The sequence below is a fragment of the Delphinapterus leucas genome, chromosome 3 (genome assembly GCF_059928025.1).
Source record: "Delphinapterus leucas isolate spDelLeu-1000000601 "Yukka" chromosome 3, BTC_Dleu_Yukka2, whole genome shotgun sequence".
Lineage (NCBI taxonomy): Eukaryota > Metazoa > Chordata > Mammalia > Artiodactyla > Monodontidae > Delphinapterus > Delphinapterus leucas.
This window is the reverse complement of record NC_143131.1, coordinates 119081700-119100602: the sequence shown is the minus strand read 5'-3', so window position 1 is coordinate 119100602 and position 18903 is coordinate 119081700. Positions and strand designations below refer to the sequence as shown.

At 39.6% G+C, this 18903-nt stretch overlaps 1 pseudogene; it reads right to left on the bottom strand.

Annotated features, from left to right (window-relative positions):
• On the bottom strand, nt 1-11247 carry LOC149749657 (protocadherin beta-2-like; annotated as a pseudogene).
• Nucleotides 11248-18903: the final 7656 nt, after the last annotated feature.

Sequence of the window (18903 nt, the reverse complement as noted above, 5' to 3'; positions counted from 1 at the left end):
TAAGAGATCAATCTGGAAATAATTCACAGTAATGAATTTGTCCATCCTTTAAAAGAAAAACTACTGGGAAATTATTATGAACGTAGAAAGTCATCATTTTTACCTAGTGCTGGACTTTCGCTTGGGGGAATTCCAAAAAGTGGCAAAGATAGTTAGTACTATACATATAGTGCCCTCTCTGTCATGTACTTAATATAATATCCAGGTAAAGAAGTTTCTGAAAGTTGTCTTCAAATAAAAGGGTAAAAGGTTTCCAATAGCCAAGAAATAAAAGCAACTTTGAACCAAGAGTAAGGTATAATTTTTTCCTATCTTCAAATTTAGTCCATATGATCTTTTCTGGCTTTACTAAACTCTGATCACTTCTCAACAATATGTGAATTCAGTGCATCTATCAACTAAGATATTATTAAGTATCTGTTCTTCTTATGTCTGGGTCTAAATAACTCCCCGGTTATATAGTGCCTCCAATTTGAGTCCAAAATCATATACCATATTGGCCAAAAAAGAACTGGCCTCCATATTTTCTGTAGTTGAAAACTTCCCTGGCTCTGACATGAGCTGGAACTAAGCCAGCCAACTACAGAGAAGTCTTGATCAGAACTCTTTGCCTTTTCTCTGATCTTCATGAAAATTCAGCTAAGTATGAAAAGAAGAAAAAAAAATCTGACCCAAGAGCCAGATTCAATATCTCTATAAAGTACTTAATGAGTGAAAGGAAATACTGTCTTTCCCCTGATTACTAAGGATTCATGTATTTGACTCTCATACATAAAATAACACCATTTTAATATGATGATAACTTTATGTGTGATTGAAGACATGTCAGTATTAAATTTTTTTGTTTTTTTTTACAGTCATTAAGGGGTTTTAAATTTTTGAGCTATAATTGACAGGTAACACTATATTAGTTTCAGGTGTGACAATGATTTGATATTTGTGCATATTGCAAATGATGACATAAGTCTAGTTAACATCTAGTTAACAACATTCTTTTTCTCTTTTGAGAATTTTCAAAATCTTTGAGAAACTTCAGTTCTCTTTCTTCTAGTCATGAGTATTCAATTTCTGGAAAGTTCTATGCCTCTGGATGAGAAAATGCCTATGAGGAGAAATTTTATTTTTTCCTAATCAGATTTTTTAATTGGGGACTAAATATTTTGTACTTTAAAATAAGGGGTTTTTTCTATTTCATTCAAAATAGACATAAAAAGTAATGTTTGGTTGCTTCAAGAGTTTATTCTTAGTTGTAGTTAATTTAGACTTTCACAGTGATATCGCTCTCTCCCCTTTAGAACTTCCCATTCTTCTAATCTTCTTTTAATTACTCTGTAGGAGGTAGAATGCTGATGTGGTTGGGCAGTGTTTATCCCAGAAGGACCATACATAATCCTAAGTCATGTCAGGTTGAAATCTGAAGGAGGGAACTAAGAGAGGAAACAAAGAAAATATTTCCTTCATATATCACCATATAAATGCCAAGTAGATATTAATTTTTTTAAAGTAGGATTGGATGGGACACCACTTTTGCTATAAAGCATTTAGAGAGCATATATACATGTACTTTCTTGAAATTTTTTTAAAATGGCCCTCAGGTTGATAATACTTACATCTCAGAAGTTAAAAAACAAATTGTCATTCCACCAGATGCTTATTAAATACTCTTTTCGTGCCAAACGGAAAAGCACGATCAGTTGTTCAAAATGCCTATGTTTAATTTTTTTTCTCAGTCATCCATCATAAATACACTTTAGGCAAATCTAAGAGTAATCTGACCTATTAACCTCCATTTTTTGTCCACTTTTAGCCAATATAAGCATATACAGTGTTGAAATATTAATTGCAAATGTCAAAACAGAAAATGAATTATATGTGTAAGTTTTATTTGAGTACTAAGCCCCTACAGGATGATACACCTTAAAATGGTACATATTAAAACATTTTTAGTTATCCACTTCATTAACCACAGACAAAGCTGCTTTAGGAGTATTATAAAGAATATTTCCTGACTATATTCAATAGGGTAAATTATAATATTGGTGGTTCAGAACTCTCTCTACATTGCTTTTGGATAGAGAATTTGAAATGACTACCTTAAATAAACCTATTTGCAATCATCATTAAAAGATAATGCATTTATTTTTACTCACCTATTAGAAAAAGAGAGAGGCATTAATACTGGATTGAAAAGGTAGGAAGCAGATGAAAAAAGAACATCCAGGGTTAACTAGACAGAAAGTAAAATCAAGATATAAACAAAATACTATATCAACTCAAGAGCCTTGACTTAAAAGAAAGCATTCGTAGCCAGACAACTTTCTGATTCTTCTGTTAATGAAACCTACGCTATTCTTGCAATTGCCTTTTTGCACTAGTCCTGCCCAGTGTCTTCAACCAGACCACTAGGGAGAATCGGCTTCAAGACGTTAAACTCATTTAACCCGGAGCCTCCCGTCAGACACACCTCGTACTGGTAGCTCTGGGACAGGGTCCCCGTGCCGCTGACGTCCACCAGGTGGCCCGAAAAGGGGCCCTCGGGCACCGAGCAGCGACCCACCGAAGTCGCCCCGCCCCTCCTGCACAGCCGCACCGCGACGAACACCAGCACCGAGAAGAGGAAGAGCGACGACACCGACGCCAAGGCGACCACCAGGTAGGCGGTGAGAGGGGCGGTCGGGGCCGCGTCCGCCTCTTCCGCTTCCGGGGCCGGCAGGTAGGGCCGCGAGAAGCCGTCCAGCAGCAGCACGTGCAGCGTGACGCTGGCCGAGCGCGGCGGCTCGCCGTTGTCCTTGACCAGCACCAGCAGCAGCCTGTGCTTGGCCGCGTCGCGCTCGCTCAGCAGCCGGGCCGTGCGCACCTCGCCGTTGTGCGCCCACACGCCGAAGAGGCCGGGCTCCGTGGCCTTGAGCAGCTGGTACGACAGCCAGGCGTTCTGGCCCGACTCTCCGTCCACCGCCACCACCTTGGTCACCAGGTAGCCCGCCTCGGCCGCCCTGGGCACCAGCTCGGTGCAGGTCGCCGAGGCGTTCTGCAGCGGGTACAGCACGAAGGGCGCGTTGTCGTTGTCGTCCGCCACGAGCACGCGCACCAGCGGCTGGCTGCTGAGCGCGGGCGAGCCGCGGTCGGCGGCGCCCACGCGGAGCTCGAACGCCCGCAGGGCCTCGTAGTCCAGGGACCTCAGGGCGAACAGGTGGCCGTTGTCCGGGTTGATGGACACCAGGGAGGCCAGGGGCACGTGCGCGTCGAGGGGCGGCAGCAGCGAGTAGGTGACCTGGGCGTTGGCGCCCGCGTCTCTGTCTGTGGCGCGGACGCTGCCGATGTGCAGGGCGGGGCTGTTGTTCTCGCGGACGGAAAGGGTGTAGGAGGTCTGGGTGAAGGCGGGGGCGTTGTCGTTGACGTCGGACACCAGCACGGTTATGTTGTCCTGGGTTTTCAGTCTCGGTGTCCCCATATCTGTGACGGTGATGGTGATGTTATATTCGGATCTTGTTTCTCGGTCCAGGGCTGTGTTTGTGACTAAACTGTAAAAATTCTCAACAGAGGGTTTAAGAATGAAGGGAAGATCATCTTGGATGGAGCAAACCATCCTTCCATTGTCTCCAGAGGCAGGATCTGAAACGCTGAATACAGCAATTACAGTCTCCTGCAAGTTTTCTGGGATCTCAGTGATAAGCGTTGACATGGTCAGTTCCGGCGGGTTGTCATTCAAATCCGTCACTTGGACAAACATCACACAACTGCCCGAAAGGCCCCCACCATCTGTCGCCTGAATATTTAATGTATAAGTCTGAATAGATTCAAAATCCAGTTCCTGTGTTAAAAGGAGTTCTCCCGATTTTGCATTTATTCCAGATGTTTTCCGAATATCCTCAGATGCCTGGGAAAGTACATAAGATATTTCTCCATAGGTTCCAATATCTAAATCTCTGGCAGAGACAATGGCAACCTGGGATCCAATGGGGCTGTTTTCTAGGACATGCGCCTCATAGTGCAGCTTTGCAAACTCGGGGGCATTATCATTGATGTCTAAGACTTCAATGCGATTAGGGCGGTCCCAGAGCTGGGTGGAATCCCGCCATCCAGTGCTGTGACGGTTAATCTGATCTCAGGCTGTTCCTCTCTATCCAGTGCTTTGTCCAGCACCAGCTGTGGTAATATTGTGCCGTCGGAACTGTCTTGTAATTTAAGATGGAAGTGGGAATTGGGGCTGACTGTGTAACTTTGGAGACTGTTGCTTCCTACATCTAAGTCCTGGGCACGCTCTATTAGGAAAGTAGTTCCAGGAGTGATACCTTCTGAAATTTTCAATATTATTTCTTTGTCTAGGAAAACTGGAGAATGATCATTTATGTCGCTAATCCGTAGCTCAGCCTGGAAAAACTTCAAGGGATTTTCCAGTAACATCTGGAAAGGTAGTACACAGGGTTCGGTAGGGCCACATAGCTCCTCCCGGTTCAGTTTCTCATTTAACAACAAATCCCCGGTCTGCCTATCAAAATGCAAACGCATTTTTTTCCCTTTGGAAACGACCCGGAGGGCCCGCGCAGCTAGATCATCTACCTCCAACCCCAAGTCTTTCAACAGATTGGCCACAAAGGAGCCACTGTCCATTTCCTCGGCCACTGAATAACGCCTAGGCTCAGAACCAGCCTGAGCTATGCCCAGCCAAACAAAGAATATCAAGACTTGCCTTTGTTTCAGAAAGCATTTCTTCCTCTCTCCTGCCTCCATCGCTCTCTCGTCTCCCAGCAAACCTGACCGAGCTCGGATTCACGTTGTCGCTGATCTATCTCCCAGTATCACTCAGACACTGGGATCAGTGGAGATGCCTATGGCCCTGATTTCCCGGAGCAACTGCCTTAGAAAGCCTCCTTTTCCTGCTTGCTTCTTTAGCAGAGCATCTGGCTAGAGGAGCGCAGACTGGTAGCTTTCTTCCTTCTACTTCTAATGCTGCAGCGCCACCCTGCGTCCTTTCCGAGTGTTTATTTTTTCCAAAACATTAAGGAAATCCCAATGCTTTCTTTCAGACTGATGGCAATCTAAACGGAATATTTTCAAGTAGTGTCTCTCAATGTACCGAAGTAACAATAATTCCATATTAACTAAAATCCAGTCCCTAATAACTTTTTAAAATTATCCTCCTCCAGTTTTCTTCAACTTAAATAAGAATTCATATTCACTCTTGAATTCCTTTTACAAATGCACTTATTTTCTTAACCACTTGACATAAGGAATGTCTTAGAAAATTTGTTTTTCAACCAAGTTTCATGATTGTATTGGTGTTACATCTGTTTATTCTAGAACAGTCCCCTGTATTTTATTGATATTGAATTTTTTGAAGTGTCCAGATCAGTTGTCTTATAGGTAAACAAAAGATAAAAATAGCTAAGGCATTGGTACTTGTGACTATAAATTAACAATTAGCTATGCTTCAGAAGAAAAGGAAACACTACTGAAGATAGAGCAATAAAACAACAACTATAGCATTATTCAGAAAGGGGGTGTTTCCTCTACTTTTTACCCAGAGCCCAAAGAGCAAGAATGCCAAGGGTGATAGCTGTCTCCACATACTATCTTGTTTTTAGCTTCAAGTAACCTAATTTAATTGGAGATAAGGTGATGTTAAAGAGATGTATCTCCCGTCTCTCTGTCTTGCATTAGGTTGGCAGAATATGGGGATTTTTTTTTTTTTTTTTTTTACATTCAATGGAAAGAAAATTCTGGAAGGAAGGACCAAGGCATTTTCTTTTTATTCCAGAGTTCTGAGAGAATCCTTAAAGAGGTGAAGTCTTCTTCTGGAAGAACTTGTAGGATGAGCAGGTAAGTGTCAACATCACCAATTTTATGGAATTGTCATCCAACATCTTTTACATGAAGAAAGGTATTTCTGAAACTACTTCCTATGTAAATTGCCTGAATGTTTGCCATGTAGCCATGACGTTGCCTGGTAATTTTCTTGCAGTGGATGTTTATAATGCACAGATATGAGTGGTATTTAAAATGTGTGGTGAGTACGCACCAGAGATTGGAGAATTCAGTGAGACTGGAAAATTCAGTGAGCCTGGAGAATTCTGTGAACAGCTCCTTAATATACTGAGATTAAATCTTGAGCAGGCTTTGACAACCAGGTTGCTGAAGAGCATGCATCTCAAAGGTTGTCACTGATTGTCACGATCTGGACCTTAGGAGGTCTGAGACTAGTGTTGATACCTACCATTTTCTTCTGTGAGAGTTAAACTTACCATAGGTTGTTCTTCATCCAGTGATTTTCCCCCAAGAATGGGCAAATTACTCACCCCACTATTGCCTCGCGTATTATTGTGAAATTAAACTCCCTGTGTGGTTTCCAATGGTGGAAAATTCAACCGAATCTCATGCACATCCCCATGCACATTCTGAAACATTCACAAGAATTTTTCAAAGGGGCAACATCTCAGATTCATAGATTTTTCTCAGAAAACAAAAAAGTTTACAGGTAATACTTGGAACTGTATAGTTTCTATAGGTCTGGCTTCCTATTCGGGAGGAAAGGCTCTTCTGTGGGTGTATCTGAAATATTCTTTGATCTCTTAATAGTTTAGATCCACCCACAGAAGAGCCTTTACTCACGAATCTTTGGTCAGTTTGGAAACCACCTTGCTCAGGTCTGTCTGCCCGCCGCTACGCAGACACTCCCCTTTCCGCTGCGAGGCCAAATCTCCAGGAACCGGCTATAAAAAGCGGCCTTCCTTTTCCTGGACCGCTTACGCTACGCCCAGGAAGAAAAGGAAAACTCACCACTTGCCTTTTTCTGCTGGATTTTCTCTCAGTTTCCAGCACAGCCTCTTTGACTGCGTTGCCTTTAATGAAAGAAGCTTTCGGAAGTCTTCCAGTAGGGATAACATCAACATATATGTAGTTCCCATTTGTTTGAAGAAAGGTCTAAACTCTCAGCTTGCTGCCGACGTTTTCCAAGGCGCGTCAACCCCCAGCCCCTCTCAGTTTTGTCTTTTGTAAAATGGGGTCTGTGGCAAGCGCCTGGCTCCACCTCCATTTTTAGCCTGCAGCGCCGCCAGGCGTCTGAACTGAAAACCTGGTTTGTACAGCGCTTTCCCTCAGAAACTGTCAAAAAAACCAAAAAACTGTTCGTGTCACGTGGTCTAGTGGCACAGTTCTTACCTCCTGGTAGTTTAAATTACTTCTCCGACTTTTGGTTTAGCTAATTACAATTTTTAACTAGTATACGGCTTTATTATCAGCCAGCTGTACAATTTCTTTTGAGAGTAATTTGAATTTGATTTCTTCCATTTTAGACAGGCCAGTCGTTTGGCTGTACATTCACTGAGTTTTTAAATTCATCGGCAGGTGTTTATTACACACAGATTAATTTCAGGCACTGTGAAAGGCATTAGGGATATAAAATGGAATAAAGCCTGGTACTTACACCCCAAGAGGTTACAGCCTAGAAGTAAAGTAAAGCGATAATTACCGTAGTGAGTCATAAGTGCTAAGACAGAGATTTGCACAGGCACTCTGAAGTACTCAAAAGGAATATTTAAGTAAGAACAGAAATGGGGTATCAGGAAAGATTCTCAGAGGAGGTGAGGTTCGAGCTAAGTTGAATTTCATGGTACCAACTTAAAAAGAAACCCATTGAAATAGTTTTCTACTGCAGATAAAGTAGATAAAGTATTTCTGATTTTACAGGAAAGATGATTTACTCAAATGATGGGAACATCATGGCTTATTTGGGATACAGTCTTTTACTCAGTCAGCATCACAGAGTTCTGTATGACGTGTTGTGGGGTGACAACTAACTAAAAGACTAGGGCTGGGCCCTTGTTTCCTATTTCAATTTGCTCATCTATCTAATACTCAAAGGAGAGTCCTAAGCATGAGTATGTGCGTGTATGAGTGGCTTGTTCTGTTAACAATATCTTTAGGAGATATTTTTGAGTGGTGATTAAGAGCACAGACTTTTATGTCAGGAAATATTCAAGTACTGGCTCTGCTACATCGTATATGTTAAGTTAGGAAAATTCTTTACTCTCTCCAGACTTCAGTTTCCTCATCTGAAGGAAAAAAAAAAAAAACACAACGGATGTAAGGATGGTATCTACTTCATGAATTTGTAAGAACTAAGTGAAACAATGCTTATGAAATAGTCAGCCTAGTGCTTGGAACATCATAGTGTTTCATAAGTGCTAGCTATTTTAAGTGGTGATACAATGAAAACAAGGAACTTATCTACATAGTTCGGTTTACTCCTACCAACAAATGTAAGTCTAAATGACTCCCTTGTGTATGTTGGTGGGAATGTAAATTGGTGCAGCCACTATGGAAAAGAGTATGGAGGTTCCTCAAAAAAAGAACTATCATATGATCCAGCAATTCCGCTTATGGGTATATATCTGAAGGAAATGAAATCACTATCTCGAAGAAATATTTGCACCCCTATGTTCATTGTAGCATTATTCACAAAAGCCAAGACATGGAAAAAACCTAAGTGTCCATCCATGGATGAATAAAGAAAATGTGGTGAGTATATATACATGGTAATTATGTCAGAAAAAGGATATGTTAACTGACCTTACTGTGGTAAACATCTTGCAGCAGAAAGGGGAATATTAGAGTAGTGGCAAGAGGACAGACCCAAGCAGGGTGGTTTACAAAGAAACCGAAGAATATCTTAGATCCACCCACAGGAGAGCTTTTGGTTCCAAAGGGAAGGCAGATGTATAGAAGCGCTACATTTCCAAGTATTACTTGTAGACTTCCTTTCTGTATTCTGAGAAAAATCTATGAATCTGAGATGTTCTCCCTTTGAAAAATTCTTCTAGAGTACCAGAATGTACATGAGGAAGTGCATGAGATTTGCGTGAATATTCCATCACTGGAAACTACACAATCAGTTCAATTTCCGTTTTGTTGTTGTTGTAATTATGGTGACAATATTGAGCTCTCCTCTCATAGCAACTTTCTATTATTGAAGTGTAGTTGATTTACACTATCATGTTAGTTTCAGGTGTACGGCAAAGTGATGTAGATATATATACATACATATATATATATTCTTTTTCAGATTCATTTTAATTATAGGTTATTACAAGATATTGAATATAGCTCCCTGTGCTATACAGTAAATCCTTGTTGTTTATCTGTTTTATGTATAATATTGTATATCTGTTAATCCAAACTCCTATTTTATCTCCTCCCCCTTCCCCTTGAGTAACCATAATTTTGTTTTCTGTCTGTGAGTCTTTCTAATTTGTAAACAAGTTTATTTGTATTATTTCTTATATTCCATATATAAGCGATACCAGATAATATTTGTCTTTCTTGCTCTGACTTACTTCACTTTCTATGATAATCTCTAAGTCCATCCATGTTGCTGCAAATGGCATTATTTCCTTCTTTTACACGGCTGAGTAACATTCTTTTTGTATACGTACACCACATCTTTATCCATTCATCTGTTGATGGACATTTCCATTGTTTCCATGTTTTGGCGATTGTGAGTAGTGCTGCTATGAACGTAGGGGTGCATGTATCTCTTTGAATTATAGTTCTGTCTGGATTATGGCCAGGAGTGGGATTGCTGGATCATATGGTACTCTATTTGTAGTTTTTATAGGAATCTCCATGCTGTTCTCCATAGTGGCTGCACCAATTTACATTCCTACGAACAGTGTAGGAGGGTTGCCTTTTCTCCACACTGTCTCCAGCATTTGTTATTTGTAGCCTTTTTTTTTTTAACATCTTTATTGGGGTATAATTGCTTTACAATGGTGTGTTAGTTTCTGCTTTATAACAAAGTGAATCAGTTATACATATACATATGTTCGCATATCTCTTCCCTCTTGCGTCTCCCTCTCTCCCACCCTCCCTATCCCACCCCTTTAAAAGATGGCCATTCTGGCCGGTGTGAGGAGGTACCTTATTATAGTTTTGATTTCCATTTCTCTAATAATTAGCGATGTTGAGCATCTTTTCATGTGTCTGTTGGGCATCTGGATATCTTCTTTGGAGAAATGTCTATTTGGGTCTTCTGCCCATTTTTTGATTGGGTTGTTTGTTTTTTGTTTGTATGTTTGTTTGTTTTTTGGTATTAAGTTGTATGAGCTGTTTGGATATTTTAGAAATTAAGCCCTTGTTGGTCACATCGTTTGTAAATATTTTCTCCCGTGCTGTAGGTTGTCTTCTTGTTTTGTTGATGGTTTCCTTTGCTCTGCAAAAGCTAATAAGGGGGATTAGGTCCCACTTGTTTAATTTTGCTTCTATTTCTTTTGCCTTGGGAGACTAATCTAAGAAAATATTGCTATAATTTATATCAGAGAATCATTTACCTATGTTCTCTTTTAGGAATTTTATGGTGTCCTGTCTTATATTTAAGTCTTTAAGCCATTTTGAGTTTATTTTTGTGTATGGTGGGAGGGAGTACTCTAACTTCATTAATTTACATGTGGCTGTCTAGAGTTCCCAACACCAGTTGAGAAGAGACTTGTCTTTTCTCCACTGTATATTCTTCTCTCCTTTGTCAAAGATTAATCGACTGTCGGTGTGTGGATTTATTTCTGGGATGCTTATTCTTTCCCATTGATCTGTATGTCTGTTTTTGTGTCTATATCACACTGTGGGTTTTTTTAATAACATTTAAAAAATTTTGGATTGCACATGGGCAAGGGCGAGGGATCTGGTGTGTGTTTGTGTTTGTGTGTGTGTGTGTGTGTGTTTTCCACTCAATTGTTTTCAGAGCTTGGGACTGCTAAGGTCTTTTCTTTTGTTAAGACCGTGCTGTGCGGCATAGGGGATCTTAGTTCCCTGACCAGGGATCGAACCTACGCCCCCTATATTGGGAGCACAGAATCTTAAACAATGAATCGCAAGGGAAGTCCCCACACTGTGTTTTTTGTAATTTATTTTATTGAAGCATAGTTGAGTTATGATGTTGTGATGATTTCTGATGTAGAGGAGAGTGATTCAGTTTTACATATACACAGATACTTTTTCATATTCATGTCCATTACTCTTTATCATAGGATATTGTGTATAGTTAAATGTGCTATACAGTAGTACCTCGTTCTTGATCCATTCTCTATATAATAGTTTGCACCTGCTAATCCCAAACTCCCAATCTATATCTCTCCTTCTTGGCAACCACAGGTCTGTTATCTATGACTCTGAGTCTGTTTCTGTTTGCAGATGAGTTCGTTTTTGTCATATTTCAGATTCCACATGTAAGTGATACCATATGGTATTCGTCTTTCTCTTTCCGACTTCCTTCACTTAGTTTTGGGAAGTGGTAGTGAGAAGATATTTTCCATACCATGTCACGGAAACACCAGAATGAACGTTTTGGCCAACCCAATGTGATAATCTCTTGGTCTATCCGTGTTGCTGCAAATGGCATTATTTCAGCTTTTTTTTATGGCTGAGTAGTACTCCATTATATACGTGTATATACACCATATCGTCTTGATCCCTTCATCTCTTGACTGACATTTAGGTTGATCCCATGTCTTGGCTATCGTGGGTAGTGCTCTTGTGAACCTAGGGGTGCATGTATCTCTTTAAATGATAGTTTTGTCTGGATGCATGACCAGGAGTGGAATTGCGGGATCATATAGTAATTCTAGCTGTACTTTTTTGAGGAACCTTCCTACTGTTTTTTATAGTGGCTGCAACAATTTATATTCCCCCTCACAGTGTAAGAGGGTTACCTTTTCTACACACCCTCTCCAACATTTGTTATTTGTAGACTTTTTAATGATGGCCATTCTGACCCGTGTGAGGTGGTACCTCAGTGTACTTTTGATTTGCATTTCTCTACTAAGCAGTGATGTTGAGCATCTTTTCATGTGTCTATTGGCCATCTGGATGTCCTCTTTGGAGAAATGTCTGTTTGGCTCTTCTGTGCATTTTTGACTGGGATGTTCATTTTTCTTTTATACATTTGTTTGTATTAGCTGGTTGTATATTTTAGCAGTTAAGCCCTTGTCGGTCACATGCTTTGCAAATCTTTTCTCCCATTCCGAAGGTGATCTTTTTGTTTTGTTGATGCTTTCTTTCGCTATGCAAAAGCATATAAGGATGATTAGGTCCCATTTGTTTATATTTGCTTTCATTTCTTTTGCACTGGGAGACCGATCTAAGAAAATATTGCTACAATGTATGTCACAGAATGTTTTGCCTATGTTCTAGGAGTTTTATGGTGTCCGGTCTTACATTTAAGTCTTTAAGGCATTTTGAGTTTATTTTTGTATATAGTGGGAGGGAGTTTATACCTTCACTGATTTTCACGTGTCTGTCCTCATTCCCAGTACCACTTGCTGAAGAGACTGTCTTCTCCGCATTTTATATATTTGCCTCCTTCATGGAAGATTAATCGTCCATTGGTCTGTGGATTTCGTGCCGGGCTCCTTCATCTGTTACAGTGATGTGAGTATCTGTTTTTTGCCTATACCACATTATGTTTCTATCGATTTATTTTATTGAAGTATAGTTCATGTACAGTGCTTTCTGCTGTACAGCACAGTGATTCAGTTTTACATATATATATATTTTTTTCCACGTTCTTTTTTAGTACAGTTTATCAGAGGATATCGAATGTAGTTCCCTGTGCTGTACAGTAGGTACTTGTTGTTTCTTTATTCTCTATAAAATAGTTTGCATCTGCTAATCCCAAACTTGCCATCCATCCCTCTCCCAGTTCCTCTCCCCCTTGGCCACCACAGGTCTGTTTTCTATGTCTTTGAGTCTGTTTCTCCTATATAGGTAAGTTCATTTGTGTCCTATTTCTGATTCCCTGTATAAGTAATATCACATGGTATTTGTCTTTGTCTTTTTGACTTCCTGCATGTAATATGATAATCTCTAAGTCCTTCCAGTTTGCTGCAAATGGCATTATTGCTTTATTTTTTACGGCTCAGTAGTACTCCATTGTATACGTGTACCACATCTTTTTTTTCCAATTTTTAAATATTATTATTATTCTACATCTTTATTGCAGTATAATTGCTCTACAATGGTGTGTTAGTTTGTACTTTATAACAAAGTGAATCAGTTATACATATACGTATGTTCTCATATCTCTTGCGTCTCCCTCCCTCCCATCCTCCCTATCCCACGCCTCTAGGTGGTCACAGAGCGCCGAGCTGATCTCCCTGTGCTATGCGGCTGCCTCCCACTAGCTATCTATTTTACGTTTGGTAGTATATATATGTCCATGCCACTCTCTCACTTTGTCACAGCTTACCCTTCCCCCGCTCCATATCCTCAAGTCCGTTCTCTAGTAGGTCTGTGTCTTTATTCCTGTCTTACCCCTAGGTTGCTCATGACATTTTTTTTCTTAAATTCCATATATATGTGTTAGAATATGATATTTGTCTTTCTTTTTCTGACTTACTTCACTCTGTGTGAGGGACTCTAGGTCCATTCACCTCATTCCAAATACTTCAATTTCGTTTCTTTTTATGGCTGAGTAATATTCCATTGTATATATGTGCCACATGTTCTTGAACCATTCATCTGTTGATCGACAGTTAGGTTATTCCCATATCTTGGCTTGTGAATAGTGCTGCTGTGAACATAGGGGTGCATGTATCTCTTTGAATGATAGTCTTGTCTGGATATATGCCAAGCACTAGGATTGCTGGATCATAATGTACCTCTTTTTGAACTTTTTGGAGGACACTGCTTATTGTTTCCTCTAGTTGCTACACCCATTTACATTCCCACCAATAGTGCGGGAGGGTTCCCTTTTCTAACACCCTCTCCAGCATTTGTTCTTTGTAGGCTCTTTAGTGATGGCCATTCTGACTTGTGTGAGGTGATACCACTTTGTAGTTTTGATTTGTGTGTCTCTAATAAGCAGCAATGCTGAGCATTTTTCATGTGTCCATTGGCCATCTGGAAGTCTTCTTTGAACAAATCTCTATTTAAGTCTTCTGCCCATTTTTGGATTGGTTGTTTGGTTTGTTTGTTGGTTTGTTTTGAGTTATATGAACTGTGTGTATATTTTAGAAGTTAATCCCTTGTCGGTCGCATCGTCTGAAAACATTTTCTTTCATTCTGTGGGGGTTTTTTTTTGTTTCGTTGATGCTTTCCTTTGCTGTGGAAGAGCTTATAAGGTTGATTAGTCCCGTTTGCTTATTTTTGCTTTTAATTCTTTTTTGTTGGCCAGCTGATCTAAAAAAGCATTGCTAGGATTTTTGTCAGAGGATGTTTTGCCTATGATTTCTTCTAGGTGTTTTATGGTGTCATGTCTTTATATTTAAGTCTTTAAGCCATTTTGAGTTTATTTTTGTGCATAGTGAGAGGGAGTGTTCTAACTTCATTGATTTACATGTGGCTGTTTATCTTTCCCTATACCACTGACTGTAGAGACTGTCTTTTCTTCATTGTATATACTTGCTGCTTTGTCAAAGATTAATTGACTGTCAGTGTGTGGATTCATTTCTGAGCTCCTTATTTTGTTCCAGTGATCTATATGTCTGTTTTTGTGGCAATACCACACTGTGGGTTTATTTTTTTTATTGAATTGTAGTTGTGTTACAACATTGTGTCCATTTCTGCTCTACAGCACAGTGATTCAGTCTTATTGACATATATATTCTTTTTCATATTCCTTTCCATTACAGTTTATCACAGGATATTGTATATAGTTCCCTGTTGTATACAGTAGGACCTTGTTGTTTATCCATTCTGTATATAATAGTTTGCATCTGCTAATCCCAAACTCCCTGTCTAGCCCTCTCCTAGTTCCTCTCCTTCTTGGCAACCACACTTCTGTTCTCTGTGTCTCTGAGTTTGTTTCTCTTTGCAGATGAGTTCATTTTGTCATGTTTCAGATCCCACATATAAGTGATACCATATGTATTTGTTTTTTTCTTTCTGACTTCCTTCACTTAGTTTTGGGAAGTGGTACTGGGAAGATGTTTTCCATACAGTGTTATGGAAAGAGTGGAACGAACTTTTTGGCCAACCCAATGTGATGAATCTCTTGGTCCGTCCATGTTGCTGCAAATGGCATTATTTCATTCTTTTTTATGGCCAAGTAGTACTCCATTATATATATGTATGTGTGTGTGTATATATATATCTATATATATACACACCATATTGTCTTGATCCATTCATCTCTTGACAGACATTTAGTTTGTTTCCACATCTTGGGTATTGTGGATAGTGCTCCTATGAACATAGGGGTGCATGTATCTTTTTGAATGATAGTTTTGTCTGGATATATGTCAAGGAATAGGATTGCTGGATTATAATGTAACTCTTTTTGAACTTTTTGGAGGACACTGCTTACTGTTTCCCCTAGTTGCTACACCCAGTTACATTCCCACCAGTAGTGTAGGAGGGTTCCCTTTCCTCACATCCTCTCCATCATTTGTTATCTGTAGAGTTTTTAGTGATGGCCATTCTGACTGGCGTGAGGTGGTACCACTTTGTAGTTTTGATTTGCATTTCTCTAATAATCAGCAATGTTGAGCATTTTTTGATGTGTCCATTGGCTGTCTGGATGTCTTCTTTGAAGAAATCTCTATTTAAGTCTTCTGCCCTTTTTTGGATTAGGTTGTTCGGTGTTTTTTTGTTTGTTTGTTTTGTTCTTTGGGTTTTGGTGGGGTTTTTTGTATTGAGTTCTATGAGCTCTTTGTGTATTTTAGAAGTTAAATAATCCCTTGTTTGTCACATCGTTTGAAAATATTTTTTTTTTATTCTGTAGGTTTTTTTCTTTGTTGATGCTTTCCTTTGCTGTGCAATTACTTATACAGTTGAGTAATCCCGTTTATTTTTGCTTTTAATTCTTTTTTGTTGGCTGGCTAATGTAAAAAAATATCGCTTGGATTTTTGTTAGAGATATTTTGCCTATGATTTGTTCTCGGTGTTTTATGGTGTCATGTCTTATATTTAAGTCTTTAAGCCATTTTCAATTTATTTTTGTGTTTGGTGGGACGGAGTGTTCTATCTTTATTGATTTACATGTGGCGTTTATCTTTCCCTATACCAGTTGCTGAAGAGACTGTCTTTCTTCATATTATATACTTCCTCCTTCATCAAAGATTAATTGACTGTCGGTGTGTGAATTTTTTTCTGGGTTCCTTATTGGGGTACATTAATCTATATGTCTGCTTTTATGTCAATACCACTCCGTGTTTTTATTTATTTAACTATTTTATTGAAGAATATTTGATATGCAGGGATGTGTTAATTTTCTGCTCTGCTGCACAGTACTTAGTTTAACTGTATAAAGATTCTTTTTCATATTCCTTTCCATTACAGAGTATCACATGATGTTTATAGTTGCCTGTGGTATATAGAAGGACGTAGTTATCTATCCATTCTCTATGTAATAGTTTACATCTGCTAATCCCAGACTCCCAATCCATCTCCCCCCCATCATTCTCCCCCTTGGCAACCACTGGTCTGTTGTTTATGTCTTTGAGCCTGTTTCTGTTGTGTAGGTAAGTTCATTTGTGTCCTATTTCTGATTCCACATATAAGTGATATCATATGGTATTTGCCTTTCTCTTTTTAACTTCCTGCATTTAGTGTGATAATCGCTAGGTCCTTCCATGTTGCTGCAAATGGCATTATTTCATTATTTTTATGGCTGATTACTAGTCCATTGTATACATGTACCACATCCTCTTGATTCCTTCATCTGTCCATGGACATTTAGGTTGTTCCTGTGTCTTGGCTTGTGAGTAGTGCTGCTGTGAACATAGGGGTGCATGTATCTCTTTGAATAATAGTTTTATCTGGATATATGCCAAGGAGTGGGATTGCTGGATCATAATGTAACTCCTTTGGTACTTGTGGGGGGACCCTATTTACTGTTTCCCCTAGTGGCTACACCCGTTTACATTCCCACCAATAGTGTAGGAGAGTTCCCTTTCCTCACACCCTCTCCAGCATTTGTTCTTTGTAGGCTTTTTGGTGATTGCCATTCTGACTGGTGTTAGGTGGTACCGCCTTGTAGTTTTGATGCATTTCTCTAATAATTAGCATGTTGAGGATCTTTTTATGTGCATTTTGGTTATCTGTATCTCTTCTTTTGAGACATGTCTTTTGGCCTTCTGCTCATTTTTCAAAATTTTTTTGATATTCAGTTTTATGGCCTTATTCTCATTTTGTTCATTGTTTTGAATTTTTTTGTAGGCTTGTTTTTATTTCTTCTTTTGTTCTCCTGTGATTTGATGACTGTCTTTAGTGTTACGTTTGGATTTTTTTTTCCTTTTATGTGTGTATCTCTTCTAGATTTTTGGTTTGTGATTACCATGGGGTTTTTATAAAGCAATTCATATATATATATATATATATATATATGATTATTTCAAGTTGCTCATGTCCTGCTTTCAGTTGCCTTTTAACACCCTGCATTCGTACTCTCCCCTCATTTACTGTGTTTGATATACTTTATATCAAGTTGTTTTCGTGTATTCCTTAACTGCTTATCGTGGATATAGATGGTTTTACTTCTTTTATTTTTTAACCCTCTTACTAATGTCCTACTAACTTTTTGCAGGGATGATTTTCTACCTTTACTTTATGTTTGCCTTTACTAATGAACTTTTTCAGTTTGTAACATCCATGTTCCTATTTGTGACCCTTTCTTTTTTGATTATAGAATTTCCTTTAACATTTCTTGTTAAGCTGGTTTGGTGGTGGTGAACTCTAGCTTTTGCCTGTCTTTAAAGCTTTTGATCTCTCCATCAACTCTGAATGAGAGCCTTGCTGGGTAGAGTATTCTTGGTTGTTGACTTTTCTCTTTCATCAGGTTAAATATATTGTGCCACTCCCTTCAATTTCTGCTGAAAAATCAGCTGGTAGCCTTATGGTGGTCCCCTGTGAGAGTTGGTTGTTGCTTTTTCCTTGCTGCTTTTACTACTCTCTTTAACCTTTGTCACTTTAAGTACAGTGTCTTGGCGTGTTCCTCTTTGTGTTAATACTGTACAGAACTCTCTGCACCTTCTGGACTTGGATGTCTGTTTCCTTTCCCGGTTAGGGAAGTTTTCAGCTATTATGTCTGCGAATATGTTCTCAGCCCCCTTTGTCTCTCTCTTCTCCTTCTGGTACCCCTATAATGTGAATGCTTGGTATTGTGCCAGAGGTCTTTTAAATTGTCTTCATTTCTTTTCATTCTTTTCTGTTCAGCATCACTGATTTCCACTACTCCATCTAGCTTGCTGATCTGTTCCTCTGTATCACTTAGTCTTAGTCTCCTGTTGATTCCTTCTACTGAATTTTTTTTTTTTTTTGCAATACGCAGACCTCTCACTGTTGTGGCCTCTCCCGTTGTGGAGCACAGGCTCCAGACGCGCAGGCTCAGCGGCCATGGCTCACAGGCCTAGCCACTCTGCGGCATGTGGGATCTTCCTGGACCAGGGCACGAACCTGTGTCCCCTGCATCAGCATGCGGACTCTCAACCACTGTGCCACCAGGGAAGCCCTCTACTGTATTTTTTGTTTCAGTTATTGTATTCTTGATTTCTGTTTGGTTGTTCTTTATATTTTCTAACTCCTTGTTAAAAACTTCTAACTTCTCACTCGGTGCAGCCATTCTTCTCCCGAGTTCTTTGATCAACTTTACGATCACTACCCTGAACTTCTTTTTGGTTAGATTGCCTATCTTCACTTAGTTCTTCTTCTGGGGTTTTATCTTGTTCTTTTCTCTGTCACCTCATTTTGCCTAAATTGCTGTTTTTATTTTTATGTATGTGATACGTTGGTTATATTTCTCAACCTTGGAGAAGTGGCCTTTTGTAGGATATGTCCTATGTGTCCCAGCAGCACATGCCCCTCTTGTCACCCAAGCTATATGTTCTAGGGGTTCCCCCTATGATGGCCATGTGGGTCCTTCTGTTGTGGCAGGCTATATGGGTGGTATGCTAGGCTTGGTTGGTTCCCAGTCTGGTT